General features: G+C 39.8%; 1 protein-coding gene across 2 annotated transcripts in view; it reads right to left on the bottom strand.

Moving 5' to 3' along the window:
* colec12 (collectin sub-family member 12) overlaps positions 1-14,315 on the bottom strand; it is a 29,616-nt gene that overhangs the window by 9,151 nt on the left and 6,150 nt on the right. The window contains exon 1 of one of the 2 annotated variants that reach the window (XM_079648105.1): positions 4,228-4,392. The exons of the other annotated variant lie outside the window; for it this stretch is intronic. The gene's annotated coding sequence lies outside the window, so the exon portion shown is untranslated. Of the gene's footprint in view, positions 1-4,227; positions 4,393-14,315 lie in introns of those variants that run through there. 2 annotated transcript variants of the gene reach the window in all.

The raw sequence follows: 14,315 nt of genomic DNA, 5'->3' as shown, positions 1-14,315 counted from the left end.
TGTCCTTATGTGTGCTGAGAGCCTCATGTTGGGAGTCGGTGTGGAGAGCTGCATCAGAGCCCCCCCCCCCTCAATGGTCCAGACCACATGCTGCTTAAAGGACAACATCACACCATGTAAACAAGCAGCCGACCGCCAGCATGTTCTGGGTCAAGAGCAAAGCGGGGGTGGTATCTCTGTGTTAGAGTTCGAAAACAAAGGCAGTATCGTTTCTGAGACCCTCATGCTCTCAGGTTCACTGAATTTCTAAAACATGTTCACCCCTTTCACTCAGGCATGAGCCATTAAAGATGTTTTAATAACTAACTTTCCACAAACCTCCCAGTACTAAAATATAAGTTTAACAGTTTCTTCAAGGTACAATGCCCCCACATACCTTTATCTATTAGACTGTACTGTATGTCAGATTGTTATTAAATACTGAAAATGACCTAAACATGACTATTTCTGTCATCGTTCAGCACTTTAACACTGTGTTGATAAATTAACTCACTTTGATATTAAAAAAAATAAAAAAGATTTGATTAAAAAAGATGAACTCTCTGAATTTGCTGTTTCCATCTTGATTTTTGATATGTCCAACAACATTATAAGTTAAACACTAAATTGTTGGTATGTTCCTTACAGACAATGTTTAAAAGTTTAAACAGATGGGAAAACCAAACAAAAAATCGGGTTTTACAAACTGCTCCACAGTGAGGGGGCAGAAATGGAAAATGTTTTGGGATTTGACTTGGCACATGGATGTTCAGACCATTTGCACTTCGGAGAAACATTTTTCTAAGATGGTAAAATCATAACCGAAGATGAAAATGATTCAACTGTTAGGACTTTGACGTTAACATTCCACATGCTGCGCTGCAGAACCTGGCAGGTTACAAACCCAGACTGTCATGTTCTCACAGCAACGATGCTTCCACAGAAATAACATGGAAACTAATTCTGGGCAGAACAGCATGAAGCTCATTCCAGGGACGCAACATTTTCCCACTGCTTGTGACAGGAGTGTTTTCCGTTCCCCTCTAAGGGATTTTGCTAAAGCAACAGATCTTACAGCGATGTAGCATAAAGTAATAATGAAAGTCAAATTGCTTCCAAGGTAGTTTCAGTTTTGTGTTACAATACAAACCAGTGGGGTTTTACACACTCTTTACTCATACTTTTGTTTTACTTATCTTCAAGCAAACTGCTCTTGATTCCTACTTTCCTTGAGATACAGAAATAATGTATTTTGATGAGTATTAGTTGAATGAGATATTCAAACACATTTGATGGCACTTCTGTTTTTTGACTTGTGCTGTTTTCTGTATATTTACGTCTGTATTACTAGATGCGGTCCAAATAGTTACTTGATGGCATGCTTGGTAATAATTACATCCACAGAGGATCTTAAGGTAAGGTGACCAGATTTTCAAAATTAAAACCGGGGACATTTTGAGTTTTGCGGTCAATATATCATTAACATATCCAATTTTCTTCACTGTTAAAGAAAAAAGGGGGACAGTTCTGGTTCAATGTAATTCGAAAATTTTAACTGTTGGATACAAACAAAAGGACGATAGCTCATATATGAGACTTCAAAGGTCTTTTATTTTGAAACTGTATATCAGATTGTCCAGATTCTTTCTGAGTGACTAGATGGGGTGTCCTGCTATCACCCTGGAGTGAAATAAGTCTTTGATAATTTGACAGTTTTGTATTTATTCTTGTATAAAAACAGAAGGACGATAGCCCATATATGAAATTTCAAAAGTATTTTATTTTGAAATTCTTCATCAGATTGTCCTGATTTTCTCTGATTGACTAGATGGGGTCTCCTGCTATCACCCTGAAGTGAAATAAGTATTTGATTGATTTCGAATGACTCTTTGATTATGGACGGTTTCCATTAAATAAATAATAATCAAAATATAGATGGACAATAGATCTAATTTGAGATTTTAAACAGCATACATTTTCTGTGCTTCAGAAAGTAATGTTATTTTAGGAGTGTTGTGAGATGGTGTCAACATCAATTGAAATTAGTCACCCAGTGGAAATGTCAGATATGTCTTCATAACTGTATACTTACATTTTGCATTCACTCAGTCAGTTATAATGTGGTAGTTATACGTAGTTTGTTTTAAATTATTATTGATCAATTTTATAGTACATATTTCTTAATTTAAGCTCCAGTATATATGAATGTGTTTGGTGTGTTTTTTAGGTATATTTGTTATTGACCGAGTAAACGCTTTTATTTTGAAGGCAGTTTTTACAGGCCTCTATCTATTCTTGCTCTGCAATTGTGCGGGCTGTCTTGACTGTGTTTTCCGAAGTGGGGACTGGTTTGACCCGTTTGACCAGTCTGTTTACCCAGTGTTTCCTGACATGAAACATTTTATTTCACCTTGCTACTGTATGTGTTTTTAACGTATATATTAAAAAACGGGGACATTTCCGGGGACAGTTTCAACCGGGGACAGGCCAATACAAACGGGGACTGTCCCCGGAAAACGGGAACGTCTGGTCACCCTATCTTAAGGTATGTAGAGGTCATCATGGTAAAGTAATAAAACATCAAATGAACTGATAATGTGTATTAGTCTGATGATGATAAACCAAGCATGCTACATCAAAGCCTTTGAAATTCAAAAGGATAATGTACAATCTTTTCAAGGGTCACAAAAATGTTGATAAAGAAATCAACTTAAGACTCAAAATCCAGGTGTCGCCATCATTTCTTCTTTGCTTGTGCTGCTTAGTACATTTTGTGTTACAACCCCCCGTGGTGTACCTCATTTAGTAAGTGTGTCGTGTTTCATATCCACAGGGCCATTGAGACTTCTTGCTGTCCACGCATAAACTACCACAGTACTGTATATAAAATGCTGACACATACATGTCATGAGCTGTATGAAAACACATTGCCGAACTAAACGGCCCGGTGCAGAACACGGTAGGACTGTTGAGAGTTAGAAAGCTGGACGGCAGCCAGGACGTCCCAATCAACAAGATGGAATCCGGCCAGATTATCCTCAAGAGGAAAATAAATGCCAGAAAAAGCCTTAAAAGAGCAGAGGTAACATGGAGCATACTGTATCTTACATGTTATGGCTGTCAACTGTGAAACATGCAGCTCCAGTATTGGCCTGTTTTTGTTTTTACGCGATCATTTATGGGCTGAGTTTATGAGCCAAGACAAAAACAAGCTCAAATTCGCAAAAGCTGCGACACACATGCATCCATGCGTTCATGCATTCACACACACACCGAACTTCACAAACTTTTTATGTTCTGACTCCTAGGGCTAGAACTGGGGCTGCCAAAACGTGGGGAAATGACTGTGAAGCAACTGTCGGTTGGTCCTCACATCTAATTATAACTATGAGCATTAATCTCAAAACATACTTTACAGCCATGTTAGTGACGTGGCAGTTAACTTTCTTGGCCTGTCAGTCTATCCAACAATTTGGACAGATCAACATATCATCAATTTAGATAATGGGTTTAATTTATAACGCACTTCATATCTGAGTTCAGATCCCGAGGTACAGTATAAAATGTGGTAAAGATATTCACTGTGTTCTTTTAAAAATCGATCTTTAAATCTGCTAGATGGATTGTCAAGACAAAGAATGGCACCAGGTATTCCCTTAAAAACAAGCAATATTATCAAGTCAACAACTTTAATTTGTTGAATTCTGTGTTTTATTACCAAACACCTTCAAAGCTACTTACATTTCCATCAGCATTACTTTATATTTAGTGCCATTACATTTACACTAGCTTATAAGTAAACACAGAAAACCCAATAACTTACAATAACATCAGAAAGTTAGCATTGTCATTGTGAGCATGTTAGCATGTTGACGTTAGCATTTAGCTTAAAGCACCCCTGTGCTAACTGACAGCGTCACACACAGAGACTCTTAGGTAAATAAAAAAAACTTAGAAAAATAAAGAATTTGAAGAAACATTTGTTTGTACTACTTCTAAGAAGAAGTTATGTTTGAGCTTTGTCTTTGTTTATTAGCTAACTGTTGTGAAAGTGTAGGAAGGAGGCAAAAAAACAGGAATGAGTAAAAAAGAGGCAGAGAGAGAAAGATGGTACCTCCATCTTTTTCTCTCTGACTCTTTTTTCCTCATTCCAGTGTGGTGTCTGTAAAACAGCTGTATTTCATTTGGACTGAGTCAGTGAAAAAAGAAATAAAATCAACACTTATTCTCTTATTCCATGTAGCCTACCTGCCGGCCTGCATGCCCTGTCTCACTCCTGGCTGGCAGTGGAAACTTCCACTGCAACACAAAGAAAGCCTGTACAGACTCAAGCATTTTTGTGTGAAGAGCCTTTGTGCAGAGTGTTAATACTATGTTATATACAGTACAGGGTGGCTACCACAGCAAAATCTGGTCACAGGCCAAAGCCCAGGAGTCGTATGCCTACTCTACCTGAATGGACCCTGGCACATTACAATGCTGCCAATTTCTGCATTTTCCTGTGACATTTTCAGAGGGAACACACATATTTTTTATTTAGAGTGGTTACGCTACTATATGCTGTCCGTCCACAAATGTACAAACTGTCATAACTACAATTACATCTAATTTTGGCTCATGTTAAGTTTGTAATTTCCTTACTCTCCCTTGAACTGGTTAAAAATTGCTTCATTAAAACAAAACACTCTTGAGTAATAGACACCTAAATAAAACATTACTCAAACCCACTTGAATGAAGACAGTGGGTAATACATAAAGCTACTGTCAGCCTAGACTTCCCATGGAGGCACCCATTCAAAAACATCACAGCGGGCACGTTACTTATGATAGTTCAAACAACAATCATTTGTTGCACATTTTGTTTGAGTGGTGTTTCAGCAAGCCCCAAACCGGCTAGTCACAATATGTTTAGCTTGAGACCCGTTAAAAACAACAACATATCTCCAACTCCTGATCAGTTTAAGGCTTGAAGCAGTTCAACCAAAGAGAGATTTGTCCTTCTTGTACATTTACTCAGCAGTGCCTCGATCTATATATCAACACCGGCATGCTGACATCGTCCGACAAACTCACATTTTGACTTTAGATAACCTTATATAAAAAGAAAGAAGTTACAAAAGTCAGTTTGCTTCAAAGCGTTCTTTAGCTTTTGATTTGTATTTCATTAACTCTTCCAGAAGATGTGTTCATTTTCTACACTTGAATATAAGTAAATAAAGTGGTCTTCACTTTTGCAATGCACAACAATTCAAACAGATAAGACAAATGTTATTGTTCTTGTTCATCTAGTGTAGCTTGGGGTTGAAGAACTGAGTGTGATACTTTGGATCTTTTCCTTCAAACAATGTTGAAACTTAAACTGAACTAACATGGTGCGCTGGGGTCGTGCTGTCCCCCTCTGGCCCTTTTTAGCTACCCCAATATTTACAGTCGCCAACAGGAATGTTAACAAGTAAACACTCTTCAACAGAGGAAGTCACCACTGTGATTAATTACTAAGGCATTAAGGTCCTTGAATTGCTGAGCAAGCCTCGGCTATGAATTATTTTCCGACCAACAGGTTTATGACACTTTAAATTGAGCCCCGTTCCTCTAAAACATCTGGACCTTGTTACAATGAAGCCAAATCAAAGGACGCATGCAAACACTTGATACATAATCCCTTCATGCCAACCATCATAAGGATAACGTGCTGGGCTCTTTAACTTTGCCTTCTGTGGGCTTCTTTGGGTGTTATTATAAGAAACCTTCTCTGTGGTGCTCATGATGAGTAAGGAGATCTGTGGTTTACAGCCGCCAGAGATCTTTATGTTGGGTTGTTTGAAGAAAAATAACATATGGATGGCTGCATGTCTGAACAGGATGACAAGCTCTCATTACACATGCACACAAAACACCCATTGCCTAAAGCTGACCACGCTAAACAAGGTTCTCCACAAACACCAAACGGGGACATACAGTTCAATATGGACTAGGGTCTCTGGCAAATATCCTCTTTAGTGTCATCCATCAAGTTTTATGCTAGGCTTGCAGAAGAACATACTTAGGGAATGTACAACAAAGATTAGGGAGGAAGAGTGGGTCCTAAGCTGAAGGAAAGGTCACTTTTCTCTTTGTACTTTTTCTTATCCAAAATTCATTCTTAACTACTGAGATTTATTGAGAAACGTCAAATAGTTACAGCACATTGGCTTTCATTTTTAAATGTAATGCTGTGCTTTTTTAAAGAGATGTCTGGAAGAAATGTCTCCCAACACGGCCCGCTTGGAAGTGGAATCCCTTGTGTTTGGTTAATTCTGCAAGAGTTATAACCATTTACTTAACAGCCCTTCACTCAAAAATGGTGTCTTGAATTGAGTGTCAAAAGGTGGGAAGGGACTTTTTACAAAATTATGTATAAGATTCGACCCCTTCCAACCCCAATAACCTTTGCATACCGTAACATGGTTTTTATATTGCTGAAAATGAAGTTTTCTAGAGGAACTGAACACATTTGATAATTTTATATATACATTTGAAATATAATTGTTTATATCCCCCTCACAAGGCACTCTTGCCTATCACCTGCTCTTCATATTGTCTATAAACGTGCAACGATGCAACGTTTATATAATTGCAAGCCTCTCAAGTACAATCGCAGGCTTATGGAGACATTCCAGTTTCACAGAAGTCGTGCAATAACAAGTGAGAAACATTTGGAAATAATGAACAGTGGGCTATCCGTTGATAAAAGCGTGCAAAAGGAAAAATATGGCACCCTTCAGTGGAACAGACCTCACTGTTGAGGGAAACTTTATGGTGCATTTCTCATTAGCTGAGCAAGCTGCTGTTTTTTGCTCAAAGGCACAAACAGAGTCTAATTGGTAAGGAAAACAGTTAGATGGCCTATTACAACAGGGATTCAGATCCAATGAAGCAGTGAACATGGAGTTGATTAGATCAGGTTTTGTCATCCCATCTGTGCCTGGTTAGAAGAAGAGAGACTTTGACAAATGGGTCCTACATCGTAATCCCCATAGACCAACTCATAAGCACGCGAGTGTGCCTCATAAACAAAGCCGGGCCTCTGTACAGGGGAACATTCGAGGGGCCTTTGCCTTGGTTGATTGGGTATCTATTAAGTATTTGTGGTCCAGTCAGCAGTTTCCATTAGGCGCGTTCACACCAAGTACTTTTCCCACAAAGGTTCCTGAGAACTCTTTAGTTCTCATGAACTAAGTACAGAGCGCGTTTACAACGGAAATTTGTTCCTGGGGTGGATTAGGCAAATGAAGCCGCTGACGTCACTTCTTCTTCTTCTTCTGCTTTGGGCTTACTGGCAGGCCGCAAACAACTTCACGGCGTATAATGCCGCCCAAAATCCCCGGTCGGAAGTCCCCGGAGTTGGGGATCGGCTTCAGTAGAAGCTGCTGGGACTCCCAGCAGCTTCTGCTGAAGCCTTCCGAGTAAACGGCCAGAACCCTGACACCTCCTCATCCCCACCGCTCCCATGTTTTATTTTGAGTTGTCATAAGTTAGTCTCTCTGCGTTTCTGCGCTGGGCTAATGCTAATGCTACTAATGCAATGCGAGGATAATAAAATGGCGGCTTCACAAAAGTTTTTGGGAGTTTGACGGGGCGTGGTTTGCATTCTGCCCAGCCAATCAGACACAGGAACCTTTTTCTCCCACGAAAGTCCCTGCTCTCTAGCAGGGACTGAAAAGGGGTAAAAAAGGTTCTCTAGAACTAATTTAGTTCCTGGGACTTTTTGGTGTGAACGCAACTAAATCGTAGTTCTCAGGAACCTTTGTGGGAAAAGTACTTGGTGTGAACGCGCCTATAGAAGAAGTTTGTCTCCTGATCTCACTGTGGATAATGAGATGAGGAGATAAATAGTTTGAGTCACATCTGCTACCACCAGTTTCAGCGATGTGATGGAGGTCCTTCGTGAGCTGGCAAGCTGAATAGGTGTTGGCAGGCAGGATTAGTTTTTTTGTTTAATGTAATTGAGAATTCATATTCCCAAGGTAAGCTGTAAAATACAACTCAAATAGCACCTGCACTATTAAAAAGGAATGTTTTTAAAGCAGGCACATGCAAGTATGTACACCAATGCAATGACACAAATGACTTATTAAGTTCTGGGAAGTTATATTTTAACTCCAAAGTTACACTTCTTTCATCACTTGTCATTTTAAATAATGATTATGCATCTCAAGGGTTATAAAGACTGATTACATTTTATTGTATTTGCTTGTGCTGTAACTGGACCGACAAAAACTTGAAAAACTATCTAATGATATTTATTAAAATGTAGTCAAACTAGGTCGGCACTTAACCCGGCATTATTACCCATTATTACACACGCGAATACAAGCCAAGGTCTAACAATGACCAGCTTTACCTCGCTTCATGATTGCGAATAGTGATGGTTAAAAAACAATTAGAAGACATTCAATTCCAAACAATTCTTACACTCATGCACTATATGCTAGTTTACAGTATGTGCAGCAAAGTTAGCCCTCCCTGTCTGAGACCTTTAACATTTCTGATTGAAATACAGGGAATTTACAGTAAGATATACCTACTCCCTTAAAACAGACGTTTCAATAACCATCATTCACATCCATGAATTTAGAAAAACATGGAAGCCATAAACTTACTTTATTGGCCTGAGAGGAGAAATATAGACCCCCTGACTCCTCCTGCTCATGTTCCAGTGTTGGCATGTCAGAATGAGGTAATGCCAAGTAAAACAGGACCATGTGAACCTCATAGAGCGGTAAAATAGGGAGGTTGATCCTCGCTTTCACCATGTAAGTCGTACCACATGAGCAACTATTCTCTTGATTTTGACTTATGATGCGTCTCTGCCCTCAATATGCCTGGAGGTGCATTCATGCCACAGGGTCAAATTGCTTTTAATAAAGGTGGAAGACAGCAAATGTATGTGTTTCGAAGAGTGTAGCTGTGAAAGCAGGCACGAGTTATAGTGGTTACAAAGCTAAATCTGTTAAAAAAAAAAAAAAAACATTTGGAAAAAGCACAGAGAAGATGAGGATTTAGACTAACTGTACTACTAACCAAGTACAGCAACAAGCAAACCCACAGGTAGCCTTCAATCCAACTGTTTATTCAGCATGTTGCATGATGTGTGTTGACCCTCATGGGAGAAATTAAAAACTTATGACAACAGTATGACAAGTGAAATATTACCATTCAATCCATAAAAAAGCACAACAAAAACATAGAGACTTAAGTACAATGAAAAAGAAACATAACTTCAACAGATAGCCCAGTAAACTACAGCAACTTTGCATTCTGTATTAGCATCACGTTATATATGGATAGTTAGTTTGGCTGGCAGTGAACTCATCACAGAAAAACTCAATCTACAACTCTGACAGTCACAAGCCTTGGACACAGATTTTCCAAAAGATTAGCTTTTCTTAAAATGTCAGTTGGCTTTACAAGTTAACTGTTCCGGTTAGAGTTGCTATAACAATGTTCCCAAATTACAAAAATATCTTGGATCCAGCCTGGCACGTCAATCGATGGATAATCAGGTTTGGCTTTAGATCCCAATCTCAGTCCTAAAACGCACCAACTATTTGGTTCCAAAGACGCAGTGAGTGACGTAGCCATAACATGAAACATGGTTATTATAAAGGAAAACACCTGCTCTGGCCTCTGTAACAAAACCAACACTTGATACAAAACAATTTCCGTCATCCACAGGGTTAGGCAAAGTGCACAAGAGGGTCTAATAAAGCAAGAACTTACGGGATGTTGTATTTTTGGCTGAGAACCATGCATGCAGCAATGTGCCTCTGATGTCATTATTCTCTAGAAACAATTTTAGTCCGACTCATTTTCCTTTTACTAGGAAAACTTTCTGCACTCTGTTAAGTGTGGCAAACACATCTATAATTGTAACCATATTAGTCTTGAGAAAGATTTGTATTCATTTTGGCTCCCACACTGGAGCCTCTCAGAGAACTATCTGTGCCTTGGAAGACGTTGACAAATCAGACGCAGTGAGATCAATCAATCAGAAATCTTGACTTCTCCTAATCTCTACTGCACCACAACAACTTGAACACAAATAAACTAATACATGTTTTGTCATGCGGGTTTAGAATATATCATTACGCAATTCATTTGAACCCAAAACCACTTTGGTGCTAAGTTGAACACTGGAGTTAACTCCCAAACCATCTGTGCAGTTGGGTTTTCCGTGGTCACGCCTGCTGGGTGGCCCACCATGGAAGTACTTAAGATACTGAATCAGCAACAATCATCAGCCAGCCTGAAGATCATCAGCCCGAGTCTGTGCTTCACTCAATACAATCACAGCACACCACTTTCAAGCTTCATCGCCCAGCAGTGCCAATAAAACCAAACACTGTGGAGTCCAAGTCTGGATTTTCTTTTGGGACGCTGACCACAGAGAGGGTGGTCTGACTTCCAGCTCAGGCTAGTGTAGCTCCACTGTGGTCCATGTCAACAGTTGTGTAATGTCTTATTAAATTAACATTTTATCAAAAGATGCCAAATTTCAGTTGTCCACAGCACAAAATACACATTTTCCCACTTACTGCAGAAGCTGTCCAGTGAGCATTTTTTTAAAAATTGTATTGGCTGAGATGTTGAAAAGAACCCCACATGTTGAATTTAGGTGACCGAGAGGCATTGGTTTTTCTCTCACAGAAGTAGTTCCATTGCTTTAAGAAATGAATCATGCTGTTTTGTTTTTTATAAGAACAAACACATCTCATATTCCTCCATGGGATTGGAGTACTGTCTCTAAATCCAGCCAATTAGCACCAAATGCACACACAAGACCTTACTAAAGAGTAAAATCAGTTGTTGTATATTGTGGGTGAACTAACTCTGAACTATTGTACTGAATACATAACAATTTGAACTTCACACAACATAAGAGCTGCTGTACTATATCCATGCAGACTGAGTGACTCTGATATTTTCCTTTGCAGCAGATGTACAGATGTGAAGACACAAACACATGCCTGACTTTAAACCGTCATCCAAAACACTCGGGAGCCAAGTCGATGGAAAGGCTCCACTTGACTTGCTTCTTTGCACAACACAGACATTTTTTAGTATCTCCAAAAATACAAAAGCATAAACAAGATCAACAGTGAGTGGTGTGCTGTTGCGAGGCCAACTTAATCAAAGCCAGAACAAAAAACGCAGGCAGGTCCGAGAGTCGCTCTGTGACTCACAGCAGTACAAAGGAAAATACACATTTTTCATTCTAGCTTTCGGCTGTTTTTCAAAAGAGAGTTAACAGAAAAGTTGATGTTGGCCCTCTCTGGAGCCAAAAGTCCTCCATTAAGTGTAACACTGAAGCTGAGGCATATAGGTAGAACTTCTTGAGCATATCTAAGACCTGCTGATAGAAAATGGAGTCAGACACTTCCAATACTTGTGTGTTTTATTCTTGTGATTGAGACAACAGCCTTCTGGGAAAGGAGAGCTTAGCAAACATCCATTATGTGAAAAAAGACACCCTATCAGATGACAGTTGGTTGCAGGCGTGTCATTACGACTGGTCAAAGTATCCCTCAGAGACACGTAGCACTGAGTGGTGCGAAGATGTTTGATGAGGTGGTTAGGCCGAGTTGTTAAAAGAAACTACGGCTTTATATAAAACCACACTGACAGAAGCTCCACGGCAACTCCAGAAATGTCATGTTTTATTTTTTAAATCCTTTTTAACTGACATTTTGAATTAATAGGAGCGCCTGATCTAATGTCTGCAAAGCAATGTCTGCACTGTATTATTCTGAAACGGTAAGCCTGCTATGAAGATAAGATGGAAGTCAAGGCAGCTGGAGCTCATTTTGATCTCCAGGCTTGATAACAAAAGGAGCCGTGCAGAAGTTCAGGCTCTTTCCTATAGCGTCCATAAATATAAAGTAAAGGGTGTAACGGGAAAGAAAATAAAAGCATAAGGATATGTTTCTTTCATTTATTTTGAACAGAAGGTAGCGCATGTGTCAAAGATATGACACAATCATCCGTATTGCGGCAGTAAGATCCAAACAAAGTGCCGCGAGGGACTAAACAAGAGAAAAAACACTGTGGACGCGCAAAAACTCAGTCTTTCCAAAAGTCTGTGTTTGACCTTTTTTTTCCAAAGCAAACATTCCATATCCGTATGCGTAGGCCTATATTCCTTTATTCCTGCGTGCGTGCGGTCAACGAAAATGTTCCTTCTCTAGCTCACTCCCCCTCCATCTATTACAAAGTGCGCAGGTAAAAGCAACCGGATATAACCACAAACGTCACCACCCAAATCCAATGACACGCCCACCACCTATAGTGACTCAAAAAACATGTACCGTAACAAACACAGAAAAATACTTCAAATGTGGCTTCTACAATTCTAATTGGGAAGCATTTTGCTCACTGGCAACTTGCGTAAAGTATTTTTATTATAAAAATAAGGAGCATTTCAAACACTTATAAACACTGAACAAACACTTAACCAAATACACAACATGTTACAAAAGGCTATAACAGTGAAGCACCTATTATGAAATGTCAGTTCCAGAGACTCCGAGCAAATCATCGTCCACATCACAATAAGGTCAAGAAGCGTGAAAAAGTTTTCAACATTTCCATACACTAATGATGAGCTTTCATCCATGGTGCCTTTTGCAAACCTAACTCCCTCTACCTTTCAGCATCCTCTTGTTTTGGGATTTATGTCACTTAATGTTTTTCTAAATATGTGTGTATGCTAATTCAACTGTTGCTGGGGGGTTCACTCAGGGACAGAAACTACACTATGGATATGATATCGTTACGGTAGAGTTGGTGTGGTTGAGGTTAGGCTACTAAAAGTATGGTTAGAGTTGAAGACAATCCAACAGAAATTGTTGGTCTGCAACAGAGCGCTAACTCTAGTCTCCTGTATGAGTCAGAGACATTAGAGGCCATTCCACCACCTTGATCTAAAAAAAATGTATCCGGCTCACACATACAGACGTCAAACACTTGGGAACCAACAGGATGCAAACTATTGTCAATTGAAGAAATGTATACGGCTACTCAAAGACTCAAAAGGCACTTAGACATGAGTCAAGAAAGATTCACCTTTAAGTCCTCTGACCCATGGGACTCTACAACCCTCAACTGCATAAACACATCTAAAACGAGGCACATTATGTGTGCCAGTTCAACAGGAATGTGAGCAACTAACTGCCCATCAGTGAAAGTGAAAGTGAATAATGTACATGCCCATGAGTTTGTGTTCATGGTCCATTACTGTCTGTCTCAGTTCATAAAGGCACATTACTGTATGTACTGACATTATGCACACTTCCCTAACTCGTACCCCACTTTGACAGGAGACATAAACTATGCCTCCATCAATTTTACAGGATGTGTAATGAAAGCATTATTGAGATGAAAACATTTCCTGTGAAATATGATCAGTCTGTCTCATCTTCTAATGCATGTACTTGCCAGCTGAGGACATGCTGCCCTGCATTAAGCCCCACTGTGAGACACATTATTTTAGTGACTGGGAAGATGTGCAACAAATATTCCTCTCCATCTGCCTTTGAGTCTTTATCAAGTTAGACAAAGGGCTGCTCTTCAGTGCAGGGATTTGTTCGGCTGACCTGCAGCTGCCCTCCGCCTGCCCCCCCCCCCCCCCCCCCCGCTAACACTCTCAGCAGAAACCCTCATGGCATGCTTCAGGCCGGCCCCCTGGGACGCAGTGATTTGTGCTGTGTATTCTCGCCAGCCAGTCCTTGGTCAATCCAGGATTTAACCCACCATCCCTTTGACCAGCCGTAGACCACTGTCACAGATCTAGAGGTCTGGATAAGATCAACAACAAGACAAGTCAGCACTGTACCCGTAAGCACCCGTAAATTAAAACCATTTACTGTTGTGCTCCCAAAAATAAATCGAGCAAAGAATGCAACGCCTCAGCCGAAAATAAAGCAACAAATGAATGACAAATGTGTCTCCTTTGAATCACAGAAGCATAAAGCATATTAATGAGAAAGCAGTTGTAAAATACAGAAATAAATACATTTTTGTGAAATGATCTCCACATGAAGTAGTCATTTTTTATCTTTTTCCACCCCCCACCTTCCCTCTCTTTCCTCCATTGCTGACACAGCATACACCATGAAGGCCCTATCCACCTCTCTCTCCGAGTATATAGGTCTAAATAAACTTCCACTATGGATACAGGAAGTGGTTCTGCAACTTCTCAGGTTTGGACATACTCTGGTGGTATAGCAGACCTTTTGTAGTAAGCAGATGTCAAAATGAGTCAAGGACCTCATTTCTCTCCGCCTTGAGGACACACG

Source organism: Notothenia rossii (assembly GCF_949606895.1).
Source record: "Notothenia rossii genome assembly, chromosome: 9".
NCBI lineage: Eukaryota > Metazoa > Chordata > Actinopteri > Perciformes > Nototheniidae > Notothenia > Notothenia rossii.
This window is presented reverse-complemented; position numbering and strand designations above follow the sequence as displayed.